At 40.7% G+C, this 19105-nt stretch overlaps 1 long non-coding RNA gene across 2 annotated transcripts in view; it reads right to left on the reverse strand.

Moving 5' to 3' along the window:
* The window catches only part of LOC136145577 (uncharacterized), an 85480-nt gene that overhangs the window by 10997 nt on the left and 55378 nt on the right, over positions 1-19105 (reverse strand). The gene's annotated exons all lie outside the window — the stretch shown is intronic.

Raw genomic sequence — 19105 nt, forward strand, 5'->3', positions numbered from 1 at the left:
TATGCCTGAAATATCTTTAGTCTATTTTTCATAGCAACGTTTCAGCAAACTAGGGTAAAAATAAGTCTATAAGACAACTGATTAAAATCAGACACTAGTGTGATACCCCAGGAACAATATCATATTAACATTTTTTGAGTTGTCATGAGATGCCATGATTGTATTGTGATGTCAAGAATTAATGTAACCATGATTTATATAATAGGGTAGTGCTGTTTTGTTGAAATTGAAATACCAGTACTTATGTCTTGATAAACAGCAAAGTGTTTCTCCCAGTCCTTTCTGTGTCTGTTACAAGCTTCAACAGATATGCATTCCATAGCTATTATTAAATAGCTATACTTATTAATAATATAATACTCTTTACGGAAAGATGAGGTGTGAATTGGCACATGAAATTGTACCAATTAAACAGTTCAATCAACATAATTCTGGGAAAAAGTTCAACATAAGGTCATCCACTATCACCAGGAAATGCATGTAAAAGGGAACGGAATAGTCCAAAACTATCTTTGGTGAAAGGATATCTGTAATAAAATCAAGGTCAAAGATCAAATTCCAACATTTTATTTTGTCTCAGCCAATAAATGAACAAGATAAGACAATGGATAGCTTTGCAGCTACAGAGTTATGTCAGCAGGTTTACAAAGAGGGGTTTACTACAAATATTAAATGGAAGGGGGAAGTTGGCTAGCTAAGGAATTGACTCCAGGAGTGATTCCCGAATTCATGCCATAGATCGGGGCCACCAAGGGAGCTGCTTAGCTCAGGAAGCTGCCTGCTGAGCTGGGACGCCGTTGCTAAAGCTAGCAGCTTCAGAACCACACAACCATGGCTCCACACTACCACATATGGCTCTTCCCACACGTGACTTGGTTCCCACATCCAAGCCTCAAAAGAAGTGGATCTAGTTAGCAGAACCTCAATCCCATCAAAACCCAAACTGCGAGGGAGTCCGGGAAATAAAGCTTCATCTTTTATTTTCCAACCTCTACACACTAGGAGTTGACCTGTTAGTCCACTACACCTACCACAGTGACAATTCTTAATTCTAAGAGAAGTCTTCCAACCTGTAGTTTAAAGATACTTGCTCTAAGACCTCTGAGAGCTACAGGGAATACAGAATCACACTGGCCCTTCCCAGGAAAGCAAACTCTCCATGAGAATGTGTATCAGCTTGGATTTACCCTTTTGGTTTATACCACTTGCTTCTGGGGACAACTGTTCACTGAGCATTGTAAAACGCGTTCAGTTTGCAAACGGGCAGGTGAAACTAGCACAGAGATACTATGGGCTTAGATGCCCCCAAATCCATAGCAAGCTTTCACACTCTAAGCCTCTTTACCTAAAAAGAGAACTATGCCAGCAGAGAGGGCTCTGGGGCTGGGAGAGGAGGTATCATTCTTCACAGTGGATTTGTAGGTTCAAAAAAATCTCTAAAGGAACGCATTATTCCCAGAAGATGGCCTCAGAAACTCTGGCATTCAGAAAAGTGCCAGGAAATCATCTGGGTCACTATATTTGGGGTGTGTGTTGATGAGGAGAGGACTGGAAGGGAAAAGAGACAATAACTGTTTTCCTCACTTTAGCCCCACTACTCAAAGCACTTAGTAGGGAGCTAGGACAGGGAAAATTTTAAGGCTATTCATGGTTTGAAATCCTACATGGCTCTCCATGCCAACGAAAACACAGGGCTCTCACAATCTGACCTGCTGAAACAGCTGTCCAGGCTTTCGGAGCCACAGTCTGATGGCTCCCAGAGGCAAAGCTGCAATTGTGCCAACAGCCATCAAGAGGAACTATCTGGAAAATTCCCCTCATTCTGCCACACAGCAAAGCTGTAAAAGCAGATCCCGCCCCTCTCCACACCCAGTTGTGAGGGAAGAATGGATAGCAGTACAGAAAGCCAGTTTCAAACATGCTGCAGAGCTGACCCTGAAAAATACCTCATGGTCTCTCTTAGCCCCTGATCATGAGCGAATTACCTGTGATTTAATACTTTTCTACTCATCTCAGTGGGAGACCAAGGGCAAGTATATAAACCTCTCTCTCAATTTGACCAATAAAGTGATTGTTCCAGTACCTTCTCTGGCTCTTTAACCACAGAGGAATAGTTGTGAATAGAAATTCAGTCATTTGGCAAATACTCATGAGGGCTACTACCTGAAGGACACCAGAAAATGTTCTGTGGTGGATACAAAGAAGCAGCATGGCCTGCTCAGGGAGATTATAATTGGGTTAAAGTAAACAGATGAAACAGACAAAAAGCTAAAGATTGGCAAAGGTGAGATGTGATGGACACCCTTGGTCACTTTTGGTAAGAATGTAATTTATACATATTCTAGAAGAGGCAAAAGTTGGCAGTAGGCACCAGGATCCTCTGATGTGTTTTCTTGGATCCAATATTTCTATTCTTAAGCATTTCTCATAACAAAGTAATCAAAGATAGTGAAAAAATTCATATGCAAAGGTATATAATGCAGCATTCTTTAGTTAAAACCCCAATATAACCTCCACATCCAGTGATACAGTTTTGGTTAAATAAGTATAGATGTATACGGTATATGATATGACTCAGGAAAACCATGGCTGACGAATACTAAATAAGTTGGAGAATTGCCTATGTAAAGTAAAGCAGACAATAAAACTGGTATATAATGGAATTGTTCCCTTTTTAACATATGTGTGTCAGCACACACTCACAGAAAAAGACCAAAGGAAATAGACCCACCTGTGTTTTAGTTTCCAAGGTAGGAGTTACTGGCTAGGGAAATTGTTGTCTCCAGAAAGAAGTTTATGAGGTTATTTCAACTTTCCTCTCTATACCCTGCTACATTACCTAAATTTTCTACAATTCTACTTTTATAATCTGGGGGAAAAAATTCTAAATAATATTTTTTAAAAAAGCATGTGTATTTATTGAGGGTCTACCATGAGTCAAGATGTGTATGAGATACTTCTCAAGCATTATCTTACTTGGCCCTCATAATAACCCTGTTAAGGTATTAAATAGCCATTTCACAGATGGAAAAACCAAGACTCAAGTAACTCCCTCAGAGTCCCACAGTAAGTTACAATGTCAAGATTTGAACTCAGGTGTTGTCCTTCTTCCTTCCTTCCTTTCTCTTCCTTCCTTTTTATTCTGCAGCTGTATCAAGGTGCCGTTTCAGTAAATTAAATATCACACATGTTATAATATTCAAAGGAGTAAGAGATCATTGTGGGCTCAGCAAGATTAGTCAGAGAAGGGTTTTGTATAAGAGGTAGGATCTTATCTGGTCTTCAAATATTAGAAGAAATTTGGATAATAAGATTCTTACTACAACCCAGGCTCTGTTCTAGTGCTTTATAAATATTAACTCATTGTGATCCCTGGGAAGATCCCCTGGAGAAGGAAATGGCAACCCACTTCAGTATTCTTGCCTGGGAAATCCCACAGACAGAGGAACCTGGCGGGCTACAGTCCATGAGGTTGCAATGAGCCAGACATGACCAAGCACACACACACCTCCCAATTTACTGAAGCAGGTGCTATTACTTTACAGGGGGTTTGACCAGGATACCAAACTGATTAGTGGTGGAGACAGAATTTGAATCTAGACCATCTAAGGTTTTAACCACTCCTTCTGTTGCATCTCCAGACATGGCAATTATAGCACAAACATCCAAACACCTGGGAGGCCGTGCATAGTCCAGCAGGCCTAGAATGGAGTGTATCACGTGAGAAAGTACACATAGGTAGCACCGGAAAGGTAGGGAGTGATAAGTGAATGACAACTGGGAAATACTAAATGATATGAGAAGTAAGGTGGGTGAGGTCACTGGATCAAAAACTCCACAAATCTCAGGTCTGAGTTATTTCTACTCCTTTGGGAGACAGAGATGAGCCTCTTTTTTAAAAGGAGGTAATCAGCAGAAAATGTGTTCTTGTGAACGTTCCACTTTCCTCCAGCTCTCACATTCCAGTCACATTCCAGTTTACAAAAGATAAAGCAGGGTGGGGATTCTTATTTATCTTTCTCTAGCTCTGAGAACTGAGGAGGAAGGAAAAAAAAATTGAGCTCTGACATGTCATGCCAAAACCAAGAGTGTGAGTGAGTGAGTGTTGTGTGCTTATTCATGTCTGACTCTTTGCAACCCCATAGACTATAGCCTACCAGGCTCCTCTGTTCATGGGATTATCCTGGCAAGAATACTGGAGTGGGTTACCATTTCCTTCTGCAGGGGATCTTCCCAACCCAGAGATCAAACCCACATTTCCTATGTCTCCTGCACTGGCAGGCGTATTATTGTTTGTTTGTTTGTTTGTTTTTACTACTGAGCCACCTGGGAAACCAAAACTAAGAGAGGGAGATGATCAAGATGATGGAGTCATAAGGTCTGGGTAAGAAAGCCACTTCCATAGAACATGAAGTCACCTTGTGTTCCACCAAAATTCCCATTTATCTGAAAAATGGTATGTTCACTGACTGCAGCTATCCAATATTTTTTTAGGGCAAAGTATGGAAGAGGTTATATAGAAGTAAAAATAGCCTGTTATTAAAGTTTTAACATTTTTACATCATAAGATTGAATACCAAAAAAAAAAAAAAAAGATTGAATACCAAAAGTGGAAAAATAATACCAATTAACTCTCCGGACACAGAACTTGTGCTGCTCAATGTAAAAATCCTATTTGTCACATTAGGTACAGCAGCTAATCAATGACTAGACCTTGCATTTTGGGTTCTTCCTGCAAAGGTTCAGCCTGTTCCTTTCAAGCTCTTCTAGGCACATCCATCAAGACTCTGATGAACATTAATAGCACTTAGCCTCAAGCCTGTTTTTCTAGAAGGAGGAGGGAGATGATTCAGCTTCGGTCTCTGCAGGGAGCACTCTATTCTGCCCTACCCCATCCTGGATGAGTCAGCACACAGAGTCCAGTTTCTTGACCTTCTTACAAATTTTACAAATATTGAAATTTCCTTTCAACGATGTGCTTTAAAACACTGCAGGAAATAGTAAATGACAAAGAAAATGGTCACTGGCCTACAGAGTTTACAGATTGGTGGGGCAAGTGCTGTTCACATCACAGCAACAAGACAGTGTGTGTGTGCTGTGTTCTTAGGCCCTCAGTCATGTCCGACTGTTTGTAACCCTTTGGACTGTAGCCCACCAGGCTCCTCTGGCCATGGGGTTTTCCAGGCAAGAATACTGGAGTCACAGCTCGAACCTATGTCTCTTGTGTCTCCTGCACTGCAGGCGGATTCGGTGGTTAGCTCTGAGGGCTAGGGGTTTCATGGAGGAAGCACTTTGGCCAGAAAGGTCTGAGAGGAAGATCTGTTTGAGGCAAGGAAGGCTGGGAAGAGCAGAGAAGAGGACACAGAAAACGAGGAAAAGGCAAGAAGGAACAGCGAGAAGCCTGGCAGAGTCGTGACCTGGGACGGGAGTGCTGTCAGATGGAGCAGCGCATGGACCTCCGCACTGCTAATGGGGTTGGGGGTGGCTGGTAGGATCGATCAAGGTAGGAGAACAAGGGAGTGGTATTTCTGCACAATTAATGTGACACAAATGACAGATGTGGGAGAGACCAGAGACCTGCTGACTAATAGTCTACTACTCACTGGACTGTCACGAAAAACTGAGGAAGATCTCAATGTGCTGGTGTGGAATGGTCTCCAAGACACAGTATTGGAGTCAAAAAGTACAGAACAATGTGTGTCTGTCTGTCTATATGTCTATTAAACAACCATTTGTGGACAAATAACAGGGGAGAACATATGCATACAACTACTTAAATATGCAAAAAACATATCCTAAAAGAATATACAAGAAACTGCATGCTTTCCAGAAAGAACAGGATGGCCAGTGGAACAGGAACTGGGGAGGAAAATATTTATGTGTTCTTTTGCATCATTACAACTTGAGTCCATGTAGAGATACAAAGAATTAATAAAATTCTCTGCTTTTAAAAAATATTTCAAAGAACTTTCCTATCTTTATAGTAAATCTGTATTGTTCTAATAATCAAAGCTTAATATTATTTTTTTAAGGTGTGAAGTGCATATTGTAATAATCAGAGTAAGAACAGTTAAGGAGTAAGACTAGTATACTTGAGGCAAGAATGTAAGAATGAGGTGGATGCACATAGACAGAAGGACATCAAAAGCAAGGATGTGTATTGGAATTGAAGAAGAATTTATTCTTCAAAAGCCACTCTTCACATTGTATTCATACAGTGAACAGCAGGTAATTAGGATCCGTTAAGGATCCCCTGGTGGCTCAGATGGTAAAGAATCTGCCCACAATGCAGGAGACCCCGGTTTGATCCCTGGGTGGGGGAGATCCCATGGAAGAGGAAACGGCTACCCAACCCAGTATTCTTGCCTGAAAAATTCCATGAACAGAGGAGCCCAGTGGGATATAGTCCATGGCATCACAAAGAGTCGGACACAACTGAGTGACTAATACTTTCACTTTTCACTTTCAAGGATCCCCTTAACCTGTGCTTCTTCACACTATAGCCAGGGATTTTGGGTGAAGGTAAATGACAAAGTTTCTTCAAGTTATAGTTTAGGGACTTTCCTAGTGGCCCAGTGGTTAGCACTCCATGATTCCACTGCAGGGGACACAAGTTTGATACTTGGTTGGGGAACTAAGATCCCACATACCACACAACATGGTCAAAAAAACTTTATATGTCATAGCTTAAGTAGGGAGCACTCTTCTGGAACGCTCACGTTACTTAACGGTGTCATGTAAACTTTTTTTAATATTAAAACAGAGCATCATTGTAAAACACAGAACTTCTAAGAAAATTTCCTTCTACAGGGTGTTCCTTTGGCTACCCTTTTTGGATACCATCCCAACACACACACAGACACACACACACAGGTGTTCACTTTGCTCTGCTATGACCAGCACTTTTGAGAACTTGCTTGAGAAATCTATGTTGAGCAGCCAGGCTCACCCCAAGTAATACAAACACCTCCACATGGCAATTTTTCAGATGTTTACACCCCTTCTGTCATTAGACCTCCACCATTTGCCCTAATCCTCCAGGCTCATCAATCTCCCATCTCCCCCATGTCTGACCTCTTTGTTTATGCTCTTATTTATGGCCTGCTCCAGCTTTAGGACTGGGGCAAACTCACACTCTGCATGATAACAACTCTGACTTCCTTCCTTAATATAGATTCTCCCTAACCTATGTTTTCTCAGACCATCCTGTAAAATCTAGAACCTTCTACATGACTGCAGCTTCCTAGGGAGCACCACCCCCTCCAGGCATTCTCAGATGGCAAATCGAGAGGCCAGAACACACACACACACAAAGTCTTTTAAAAATGTAACAGGACTAAGGACTTCCCTGGTGGTCCAGTGGTTAACAATCTGCCTTCCAGTGCAGAGGACAAGGGTTCAATCCCTGTTCAGGATACTAAGGTCTTCTCTACAATGAAGAATATGTGCTCCACAGCTAAGACCTGACACAGCCAAATAAATGAATAAAAATGCAACAGAACTCAATGACTAATTAAAATGGATAGAAAATAGAAGTATTAGACGCTCCTTCAAAATCTATGCAAGCTTAACCCATTGTGGGTGGGGGCTAGGGTGGCAGACTTTCAAAAGAAGCCCAGTTACAATGAATCATTATATAGAAGCATCTGTCTAAACCACATCCTTACTTGGACCTGGCATTAGCCCATCGGCTTTGCACATTTCCTGCTGGGATCTGTCAGCAACATGGGGGTCAGGTGTGTGACCTTGGCTACTCCTATGCCTTCCATTTACACTTCATCAACTATGTTTCGTCTTCTTATCTCTCCTTCACTGGCCTCCAACTCTCAGTCTGGTTTTGCCTTTTCATCACTGACTACTCATCATAGTGGGAACAGCAAGAGGAAGGGGCAAAGGAACTGCTTAAGTGTTCAGAAGATTGAGCGGTCCATTTGACAATACCCCAGAAACCTGGGGGAGGGGCTTGATGATGAGAAGGCTGTGATGAGAACGCTTGGGAGGTACTTGATACAGTACTTAATTTTGGGGGCTCTGGAGTCAAGTGAAACCGAGCTCAAATCCTGCCTGTCATTGTCAACTTTATAACTCATTGATAAGAAAAGGTACCACTCCTTATTGCCAAATTCAGACTTAAATTGAAGAAAGTAGGGAAAACCACTAGACAATTCAGGGTCTTTTCAAATGAGTCAGCTCTTCGCATCAGGTGGCCAAAGTATTGGCATTTCATCTTCAACATCAGTCCTTCCTATGAACACCCAGGACTGATCTCCTTTAGGATGGACTGGTTGGATCTCCTTGCAGTCCAAGGGACTCTCAAGAGTCTTCTCCAACACCACAGTTCAAAAGCATAAATTCTTTGGTGTTCAGCTTTCTTTATGGTCCAACTCTCACATCCATACATGAGGAAAACAACAGAATGGGAAAGACTATAGATCTCTTCAAGAAAATTAGAGATACCAAGGGAACATTTCATGCAAAGATGGGCTCGATAAAGGACAGAAATAGTATGGACCTAACAGAAGCAGAAGATATTAAGAAGAGGTGGCAAGAATACACAGAAGAACTATACAAAAAAGATCTTCATGACCCAGATAATCACGATGGTGTGATCTCTCACCTAGAGCCAGACATCCTGGAATGTGAAGTCAAGTGGGCCTTAGAAAGAAAGCATCACAAAGCTAGTGGAGGTGATGGAATTCCAGTTGAGCTATTTCAAATCTTTAAAGATGATGTTGTGAAAGTGCTGCACTCAATATGCCAGCAAATTTGGAAAACTCAGCAGTGGCCACAGGACTGGGAAGGTCAGTTTTCATTCCAATCCCAAAGAAAGGCAATCCCAAAGAATGCTCAAACTACCACACAATTGCACTCATCTCACACGCTAGTAAAGTAATGCTCAAAATTCTCCAAGCCAGGATTCAGCAATACGTGAACCAAGAACTTCCAGATGTTCAAGCTGGTTTTAGAAAAGGCAGAGAAACCAGAGATCAAATTGCCAACATCTGCTGGGTCATCAAAAAAGCAAGAGAGTTCCAGAAAAACATCTATTTCTGCTTTATTGACTATGCCAAAGCCTTTGACTGTGTGGATCACAATAAACTGGAAAATTCTGAAAGAGATGGGCATACCAGACCACATGACCTGCCTCTTGAGAAACCTATATGCAGGTCAAGAAGCAACAGTTAGAACTGGATATGGAACAACAGACTGGTTCAAAATAGGAAAAGGAGTACGTCAAGGCTGTATATTGTCACCCTGCTTATTTAACTTCTATGCAGAGTACATCATGAGAAACGCTGGGCTGGAAGAAGCACAAGCTGGAATCAAGGTTGCCGGGAGAAATATCAATAACCTCAGATATGCAGATGACACCACCCTTATGGCAGAAAGTGAAGAGGAACTAAAACACCTCTTGATGAAAGTGAAAGAGGAGAGTGAAAAAGTTGGCTTAAAACTCAACATTCAGAAAACTAAGATCATGGCATCTGGTCCCGTCACTTCATGGCAAATAGATGGGGAAACAGTGGAAGCAGTGTCAGATTTTATTTTTGGGGGCTCCAAAATCACTGCAGATGGTGATCGCAGCCATGAAATTAAAAGACGCTTACTCCTTGGAAGGAAAGTTATGACCAACCTAGATAGCATATTAAAAAGCAGAGACATGCTCATCAGCAGATGAATGGATAAAAAAGCTGTGGTACATATACACAATGGAATATTACTCAGCCATTAAAAAGAATACATTTGAATCAGCTCTAATGAGGTGGATAAAACTGGAGCCTATTATACAGAGTGAAGTAAGCCAGAAAGAAAAACACCAATACAGTATACTAATGCATATATATGGAATTTAGAAAGATGGTAACGATAACCCTGTATGCAAGACAGCAAGAGAGACACAGATGTATTGAACAGTCTTTTGGACTCTGTGGGAGAGGGCGAGGGCGGGATGATATGGGAGAATGGCATTGAAACATGTAAATTATCATATGCGAAACGAACCGCCAGTCCAGGTTCGATGCATGATACAGGGTGCTCGGGGCTGGGGCCCTGGGATAACCCAGAGGGATGGGGCAGGGAGGGAGGCGGGAGGGGGGCTCAGCATGCGGAACACATGTACACCCGTGGCTGATTCAAGTCAATGTATGGCAAAACCAATACAATGTTGTAAAGTAAAATAAATAAATCATTTAAATTAAAAAATAAAAAAAGAAAGAAAGAACAATGAAATGGGTAAATAAAACAAAATATCATTCTTCCAAAAAATAAATAAATAATATTAATATAAATATTCATATACAAAAAAAAAGCAGAGACATTACTTTGCCAACAAAGGTCCGTCTAGTCAAGGCTATGGTTTTTCCAGTGGTCATGTATGGATGTGAGAATTGGACTGTGAAGAAAGCTGAGCCCTAAAGAATTGATGCTTTTGAACTGTGGTGTTGGAGAAGACTCTTGAGAGTCCTTTGGACTGCAAGGAGATCCAACCAGTTCATCCTAAAGGAGATGAGTCTTGGGTGTTCATTGGAAGGACTGATGCTGAAGCTGAAACTCCAATACTTTGGCCACCTCATGCGAAGTGTTGACTCATTGGAAAAGACCTTGATGCTGGGAGGGATTGGGGGCAGGAGGAGAAGGGGACGACAGAGGATGAGATGGCTGGATGGCATCACCGACTCGATGGGCATGAGTTTGAGTAAACTCCGGGAGTTGGTGATGGACAGGGAGGCCTGGCACGCTGCGATTCATGGGGCTGCAAAGAGTGGGACACGACTGAGCGACTGAACTAAACTGATTGCCTAATTTCTACTGGCCAGGCATTCTGCTGAGCTCTTAAAATGTTTTGTCTCACTTAATCCTCACAGCAACTCTGAGTTGAGTATTATTATTGTCCCCACATCACCGATGAAGAAACTGAGTGGCAGAGAAGTTAAGTAATTTGTCCATGATCACACAGCTTTTTAAGTGGTAAAGCTGTGATTCATACTAAGTCTGATTCCAAAGTTTATATCTCTAGTCAAATTAAGACAGGGAAGAAGTTAGAAAAACAAATCTGAGAATCAAGTCTAATTTTCTCTTCTTTCTATGTCCAATTTCTCAGTCATGTCCAATTCTTTGTGGCCCCATGGACTGTAGCCTACCAGGCTCTTCTGTCCATAGAATTTTCCAGGCAAGAATACTGGAGTAGTTGCCACTTCCGACTCCAGGGGATCTTCCCAACCCAGGGATCGAAGCTGTGTCTCTTGCATCTTCTGCACTGGCAGGCTGATTCTTTACCACTAGCACCACCTGGGAAGTTCACTCTCCTCATTAGAGACCAACAATCCCAGCCTGCAAGGCAATATCATTATTTAGAGTCCACAATTTTTACGGGTTCAAATTCTGACTTTGCTGCTTATAGGCTCTATAACCATGAGCAAGTTACTCAACCTCTCTGTGCCTTAGTTTTCTCCTGTGTAAAATGGAGACAATAACAGAACCTACCTCATTGGGTTGCTCTAAGATTAAGTTATTAAGAACAACACTTCACATTATATAAATATTGACTATTATTAGCCTTACAACTTTTGCTCAATATAAGTTTAAGTAGGAGAAAAAGAGAAAGACAAAATCCTGGTGGACCAGTTATATGCCAGGGGTTATTACAAAACCACATAATTCATCTTCCAACCAGCAGGTCCCTCCCTATCCTCAAGCTACATGAAGTAACTCTTTGTTGAAAGAGCAAGCGCTTTGGACTCAGAAAGACTTGGGTTCAGCTCTTACTTCACCACCTCCTCTGTGGCCTTGGCAAGCTACGTGACCTCTTTGAGCTTCAGTTTTCTCATTTGTAATATAGACCCAATTATATCCAAGTGGCAGGATTATTAGGGATAAAGGAGATAATTATATAAAATATACATGTTGGTATTTCTTAGCCATATGCAGAGGCAGAAGCAAGACTGTTCATTCTAGCAAAGTGTTGCTCAAGAATCAAAGTCAGACCTTTGGTACCGAGTTGGTCAAACATTAATTAAAGGCAGCCTCTCTTGCTCAATCTCTTCCAAATGACACCGCATATTTGTGACAGTAAAAGTTCTTTCCATTCTAGCTTATCAAGTCATTAATCAAAGGCATAACTAAATTTTAATCACTTTCAGGGCACTTTCTATGGGGAACTTAAGCTTATACCACAGGCAAAGGAGCATCATAGTTTGAGTTCAAAGCAACCTAGGTTCTCCTTTGTAACTTTGAGCAAGTTATTCAACTTTCCAGGGTAACTTAAAAGTTGGGGAAAACAATATCCACCACTAGAGAGTTTGTAATGACTGAATGACATAATATATAACCCATACTGATTCTTCCCTGTGTTTCTCCTTTTAAAATAGTCCAGATATCTCTCTTCACCTCTAAGGTTAATCCCTCCTCCTGTGTTTTGGTTCTCAGCTCCTCCCTGACTTCCAAGAGATTCCACTCCACCAGTCATCCACAGTTTTCTATATCTTCTTCCCATCATCTCTCTACCAGCTCATTCCACTCATTTCCATCAATGTTTATGTGCTTAAATCTTCCTATTAGAAGAAAAAAATACTCCCTCAGATCCATATTTCATTCCTCACCTCCTCCTTCTCAACTCTTCCTGGTCTATATTATATCCACACCACTCTACCAAAAATGCTTTCACTGAATTAACCTACCAAAAACTCCCTCCAATAGATAGGTTTTAGCCTTTAATATATTTATCTTTCAGCAGGATTCACTTTTATTTGGTTTTCCTTTTTTTAAAAGATTCTCCCTTTGGGTTACACAAGGTCAAATTCTTCTGATTTCCTTCCTCCCTCTCAGGTTCATTTATAATATCTCTCATTGGCATCGCCTCTTCTTCTTTAACTGTTGATCTTTCTTAAGGATATTGCAGAGGCCCTCTTCTTTTCCCACATTAACTCTGCCTTGGGTAATTTTATTTACCACACCTCCTTTCCCATTCGGTTACTATCAGTGTAGGAACAACCCCACTTGGATGTACCACAGGCCTCTCAGACTCAGCATAAAATCTACAATTATGAATTTACAGTCTGGCATGTGTCTTCCCTGGTAGCTCAGACGGTAAAGAATCTGCCTGCAGTGTGGGAGACCCAGGCTCTATCCCTGGGTTGGGAAGATCCCTTGGAAAAGGAAGGAGCACTCCACTCCAATATTCTTGCCTAGGGGAAATCCCGTGGACAGAGGAGCCTGGCAGGCTACAGTCCATGGGGCTGCAAAGAGTCGGACATGACTGAGGAACTAACACTTTCACTTTCATGGTCTGGCACGTAAGAAGCTTGGAAGTCACCACTTCATCTTAACAAGCAAAAAGCTGAACTAACTGAAAAATCAACAGCTCTTCTTAGATCCACAGGAGAAGTCAGATCACAGGGAAAACCACTGCCCCCCCAAACTGGATAGGTCAATAGGAGAATACAGAGAATCACAACTGACTACAACAGAAAAGTCCATAAAAATCAGTGTCAGAGTAGGAAAATCTGAACTGTAACTGACAAACTGCTGGAGGCTCAATGTGGGCAAGGCTGAGAGACAAAAACTCCAAGGAGGCCCAGGCACTGGGAGGCCCCAACACTTCTAAAAAGTTTACCTCCTGAAGTTCCACCAGGTTCTCACCATGAATGTTGGAGAAAACTCCCAAAATGCTTCCAGCAGGGGGAAGAGAAACAGAACCATTATGAAATATTCCAGAGTATTCTGTTTTTCTTAACAAGGTCTGTCCTCAGAAAAAACTATTAAACCAGAGTTTTCTGGGTTTTATCAGAGCCTAACTGACCTGAGGGAAGGGAAATACCCATCTCTAGCTGACTCTAGCCTTCCACAGTTAAGAGAAGGAAATGCTAAACTTTAGCCTACTATAGCCACCCTGTCCCACCTAAAGGGAGGTAAGAAGGAACGGAGAAGTATGTGTAGAGTTCACAGTTTAGGATCACAGGCTCACTAAAAGACTGAGACTAATCAGGACTACAGAATGCTTCCCCTCCCCCCCCACCCCCACCTTACCACTACACTGAAAATAAAAGTGATAGTCACTCAGTCATGTCCAACTTTTTGCGACCCCATGGACTGTAGACCCCAGGCTCCTCTGTCCATGGGATTCTCCAGGCAAGAATACTGGAGCAGGTAGCCATTCCCTTCTCCAGGAGATCTTCCCAACCCAGGGATCCAACCCAGGTCTCTTGCATTGCAGGCAGATTCTTTACCATCTGAGCCACCAGGGAAGCCTACATTACTAAAGGCTTATTTCCTTTTACCTAGTACATCATATCTGGGCATCAGGAAGAAATTATAAGACAAACTAAAAACCAAAAAATACAGTGTGAAAAGACAGAACAAGAATCAGAACCAGACAATCTAAAAGCACTAGACCCAGATGTTTCAGTGGTGAATCCTATCATATACGTAAGGAAATCACCAATTCAGAATATAGAAGCAGTGGGAATACTTCCTAACTCATTTCAGGAGGCCAGCATTACCCTAATATGAAGACCAGACAAAAGCATTACAAGAAAACAAACTACAGACCAATATATCTCATGAACACAGATTCAAAAATCTTCAATAAAATATAGCTGACTGTTGAACAACACAGGTTTAAACTGCACAGGTCCACTTAGGCCTGGATTTTTTTTCTAATAAATATATGCTACGGTACTACATGATCCACAGTCAACTGAATCCATAGATGTGGAACTACAGATACAGAGAGCTGACTGTATAAAGTTAAACATAGATTTTTGACTGCGGGGATGGTTGGTGCCCTTAAGCCTCATACTGTTCGAGGGCCAACTATATTAGCAAATCAAACTTAACAATGTCTAAAAAGAATTATATACAATGACCAAGGCAGATCTATCCCAGAGAGGCAAGGTTGATTCAGCACTCAAAAAATAAGTAATGTAATCTACCAAATCAGGTTAAAGAGAAATAAAATCACTGATCATATCAATACATACAGAAAAAGCATTTGATAAAAATCTAGCACCTATTCATAGCAAAAACTATCAATAAACTAGGAATAGAGGGGAATTTTCTCAACTTGACAAAGAACACCAACCAAAAAACCGTATACCTAATATGCTTAATGATGAGAAACATGGAGCTTTCCCACAGAGATCAAGAATAAAGTAAAAATGTCCCCTATCACCACTGCTTTTCAACATCATATTGGAAGTCCTAGCTAATGCAATAAGCCGAGAAAAGTAAATAAAAGATATACAGATTGGAAAGGAAGAAATAAAATTGTTTTTGTTTGTAGATGACATAATCATCTATGTAGAAAATCCAAAAGAACTGACAAAAAAAAAAATCTCCTAGAGTTAATAAGTGATTATAGCAAGGTTGCAGGATACAAGGTTAATATAAAAAAGTCAATTGTTTTCCCATATGCCAGCAATGGTATGGACCTAACAGAAGCAGAAGATATCAAGAAGAGGTGGCAAGAATACATAGAAGAACTACACAAAAAAGATATTGACCCAGATAATCACAATGGTGTGATCACTCACCTAGAGCCAGACATCCTGGAATGTGAAGTGGGCCTTAAGAAGCATCACTGCAAACAAAACTAGTGGAGGTGATGGAATTCTAGTTCAGCTATTTCAAATCTTAAAAGATGATGGTGTGAACGTGCTACACTCAATATGCCAGCAAGTTTATAAAACTTAGCAGTGGCCACAGGACTGAGAAAGGTCAATTTTCATACCAATCCCAAAGAAAGGCAATGCCAAAAAATGTTCAAACCACCTCACAATTGCACTTAGCTCATACACTAGCAAGGTAATGCTCAAAATTTCCCAAGTTAGGCTTCAACAGTACATGAACTGAGAACTTCCAGATGTTCAAGCTGGATTTAGAAAAGGCAGGGGAATCAGAGATGAAATTGCCAGCATTCACTGGATCATAGAAAAAGCAAGATAATTCCAGAAAAACATCTATTTCTGCTTCCTTGACTACTCTAAAGCTTTTGACTGTGTGGATCACAGCAAACTGTGGAAAATTCTTAAAGAGCTAGGAATACCAGACCACCTTACCTGCCTCCTGAGAAACTTGTATGCAGGTCAAGAAGCAACAATTAGAACTGGACATGGAACAATGGACTAGTTCAAAATTGGAAAAGGATTACGTCAAGGCTGTATATTGTCACCCTGCTTATTTAACTTATATGCAGAGTATATCATGTGAAATGCCAGGCTGAATGAAACACAAGCTGGAATCAAGATTGCCAGGAGAAATATCAATAACCTCAGATATGCAGATGACACCACTCCTATGGCAGAAAGCAAAGAGGAACTAAAGAGCCTATTGATGAAGGTGAAAAAGAAGAGTGAAAAAGCTGGCTTAAAACTCAACATTCAAAAAAACGAAGATCATGGCATCCAGTTCCATCATGATGGGGAAACAAAGGAAACAGTGAGAGACTTTATTTTTGGGGGCTCCAAAATCACTGCAGATGGTGACTGCAGCCATGAAATTAAAAGACACTTGCTCCTTGGAAGAAAGGTATGACCAACCTAGACAGCATATTAAAAAGAAGAAACATTACTTTGCCAACAAAAGTCCATATAGTCAAAGCGGTTGGTTTTTCCAGCAGTCATGTATGGATGTGAGAGTTGGACCATAAATAAGGCTGAGCTGTGAAGAATTGATGCTTTTGAACTGTGGTGTTTGAGAAGACTTTTGAGAGTTCCTTGGACTGCAAGGAGATCAAAGCAGTAAATCCTAGAGGAAATTAGTCCTGAATATTCATTGGAAGGACTGATGCTGAAGCTGAAGCTCCAAAATTTTGGCCACCTGATGCGAAGAGCCAACCCATTAGAAAAGAACCTGATGCTGGGAAAGACTGAAGGCAGGAGGAGAAGGAGGTGACAGAGGCTGAGATGGTTGGATGGCATCATCAACTCAATGGACATGAATCTGAGCAAGCTCTGGGAGATGGCGAAGGACAGGGAAGCCTGGAATGCTGCAGTCTATGGGTTTGTAAAGAGTTGGACACGACTGAGCAACTGAATAACAAATACAAGCAATGAACAAGTGGAAGTTGAAATTAAAAATATAATACCACTTACAATAGCACCCTCCCATAATTAAATACTTAGATATAAACCTAACAAAATATGTAAAAGTTCTATATGAGGGGCTTCCCTGGTGGCTCAGTAGTAAAGATCTGTCTGCCAGCACAGGAGACATGAGTTTGATCCTGGTCTGGGAAGATCCCACATGCCGCAGAACAGCTAAGCCCGTGTGCCACAGCTACTGAGGGCCTGTGCTATAAAACCCATGCTCCATAACAAAAGCTACTACAGTGAGAAGCCCACACACAACTACAGACTATCCCTCACTTGCCACAAGCAGAGGAAAACTTGCACAGCAACAAAGACCCAGCAGAGCCAAAAATAAAAAATTAATTTTTTAAAAAAGATCTATATGAGGAAAACCATAAAGTTTTGATGAAAGAAATCTATTTCTGTTTTGTAGATATGTTAACCCATGTCATATTTTAGATTCCATATATAAGTAATATCATATGGTATTTGTCTTTCTCTTTCTGACTCACTTCATTTAGGAGAGGACATTTGTTCTTAATGTCTGTCCCACATTGTATGGTACCACAGTTTTCCTACTGCCATGAAGAATCTTTTCATTTGCCTCAGGGTTGCAGCATATAAGCATCTACTTACCTTACCCTCGCCCCTCCCCTGCCCCAAAATAGATTGAACAACCTTGTATGTCTGTACATTTCTGTATTCCATCACAAAAGAAAATTATTTCCTTATAAAAGGGCTAGCAAAAAAAAAAGCTTTTTAAGGACATATAAAGAACTTTTATTCAAAATATTCAGAGAACTCTTAAATTCAACAGTAAGGAAACACATGTAGCCCATTAAAAAATGGGCTAAAGACTTCAGTAGATATCTCTCTAAAGAATATCTATAGATGGCAAATAAGCATATAATAAGATGCTCCACATTATGTGTCATTGGGGAAATGAAAATTAAAAGAACAATGAGATATTAGTCAGCCATTTAAAAAATTGAAATAATGTGATTTGCAGAAACATGGACAAACCTAGAAACTGTCATACCTGAATGAAGTCAGACAAAGAGGAATATCATGTAACATACCTTATAAGTGGAATCTAAAAAGAAATGTTACAAATAAACTTACAAAACATAAACAGACTTATAGAGAACAAACTTAACGGTTACCAGTGGGGAAGAGTGGAAGGAAGTGATAATGAGGGAGTGTGGGATTGACATGTACACACTACCATACTTAAAATGGATAACCAACAATGACCTACTGTATAATACAGGGAACTCTGCTCAATATTATGTAACAACCTAAATGGGGAAAGAGTTTGGAAAAGAATAAATACGTGTATATGTATAACTGAATCACTTTGCCGTACAGCTGAAAGTAACACAACATTGTCAATCAGCTCTACTCCAATATAAAATAAACAGTTAAAAAAACAAAAACAGTGAGATACCACTACACATGCACTAGAATGGCCAAAATCCAGAACACTATGATAGCATCAAATGCTGACAAGCATATAGAACACCTGGAATTCTCATTCATTGCCATAGGAATACAAAATGGGACAGCTACCCTGGAAGACAGTTTGGAGGTTTCTTACCAAACTAAGCACTTTTAACATACAATGCCCTTTGGTATTGACCCAGAGATGTTGAAAAGACTAATGTCCACACAAAAATCTGCACATGGATGTTAATAGCAGCTTTATTCATAACTCACAAAACCTGGAAGCAACCAAGATGCAGGTGAATGGATAAATAAACTATGGTTTATCTAAACAATGAAATACTATTTAGCTTTTGTTTTAAAGCTATCAAGCTAAAGACACAGAGGAAACAAATGTATATAAGTAAAAGAAGCCAGTCTGAAAAGGATACATACAGGATGATTCCAACTGTATCTAGAAAGGGCTGTAAAAGATCCATGGTTGCTAGAGGCCAACGGGTAAGGAGGGATGAACAGATGGTCACAAAGGGCGGTGAAACTAGACTGCAAGACACTATCATGGTAAATACATGTCATTATAAATTTTCCCAAACCTA

This window comes from Muntiacus reevesi, chromosome 1 (assembly GCF_963930625.1).
Source record: "Muntiacus reevesi chromosome 1, mMunRee1.1, whole genome shotgun sequence".
In the NCBI taxonomy this organism is placed as follows: domain Eukaryota; kingdom Metazoa; phylum Chordata; class Mammalia; order Artiodactyla; family Cervidae; genus Muntiacus; species Muntiacus reevesi.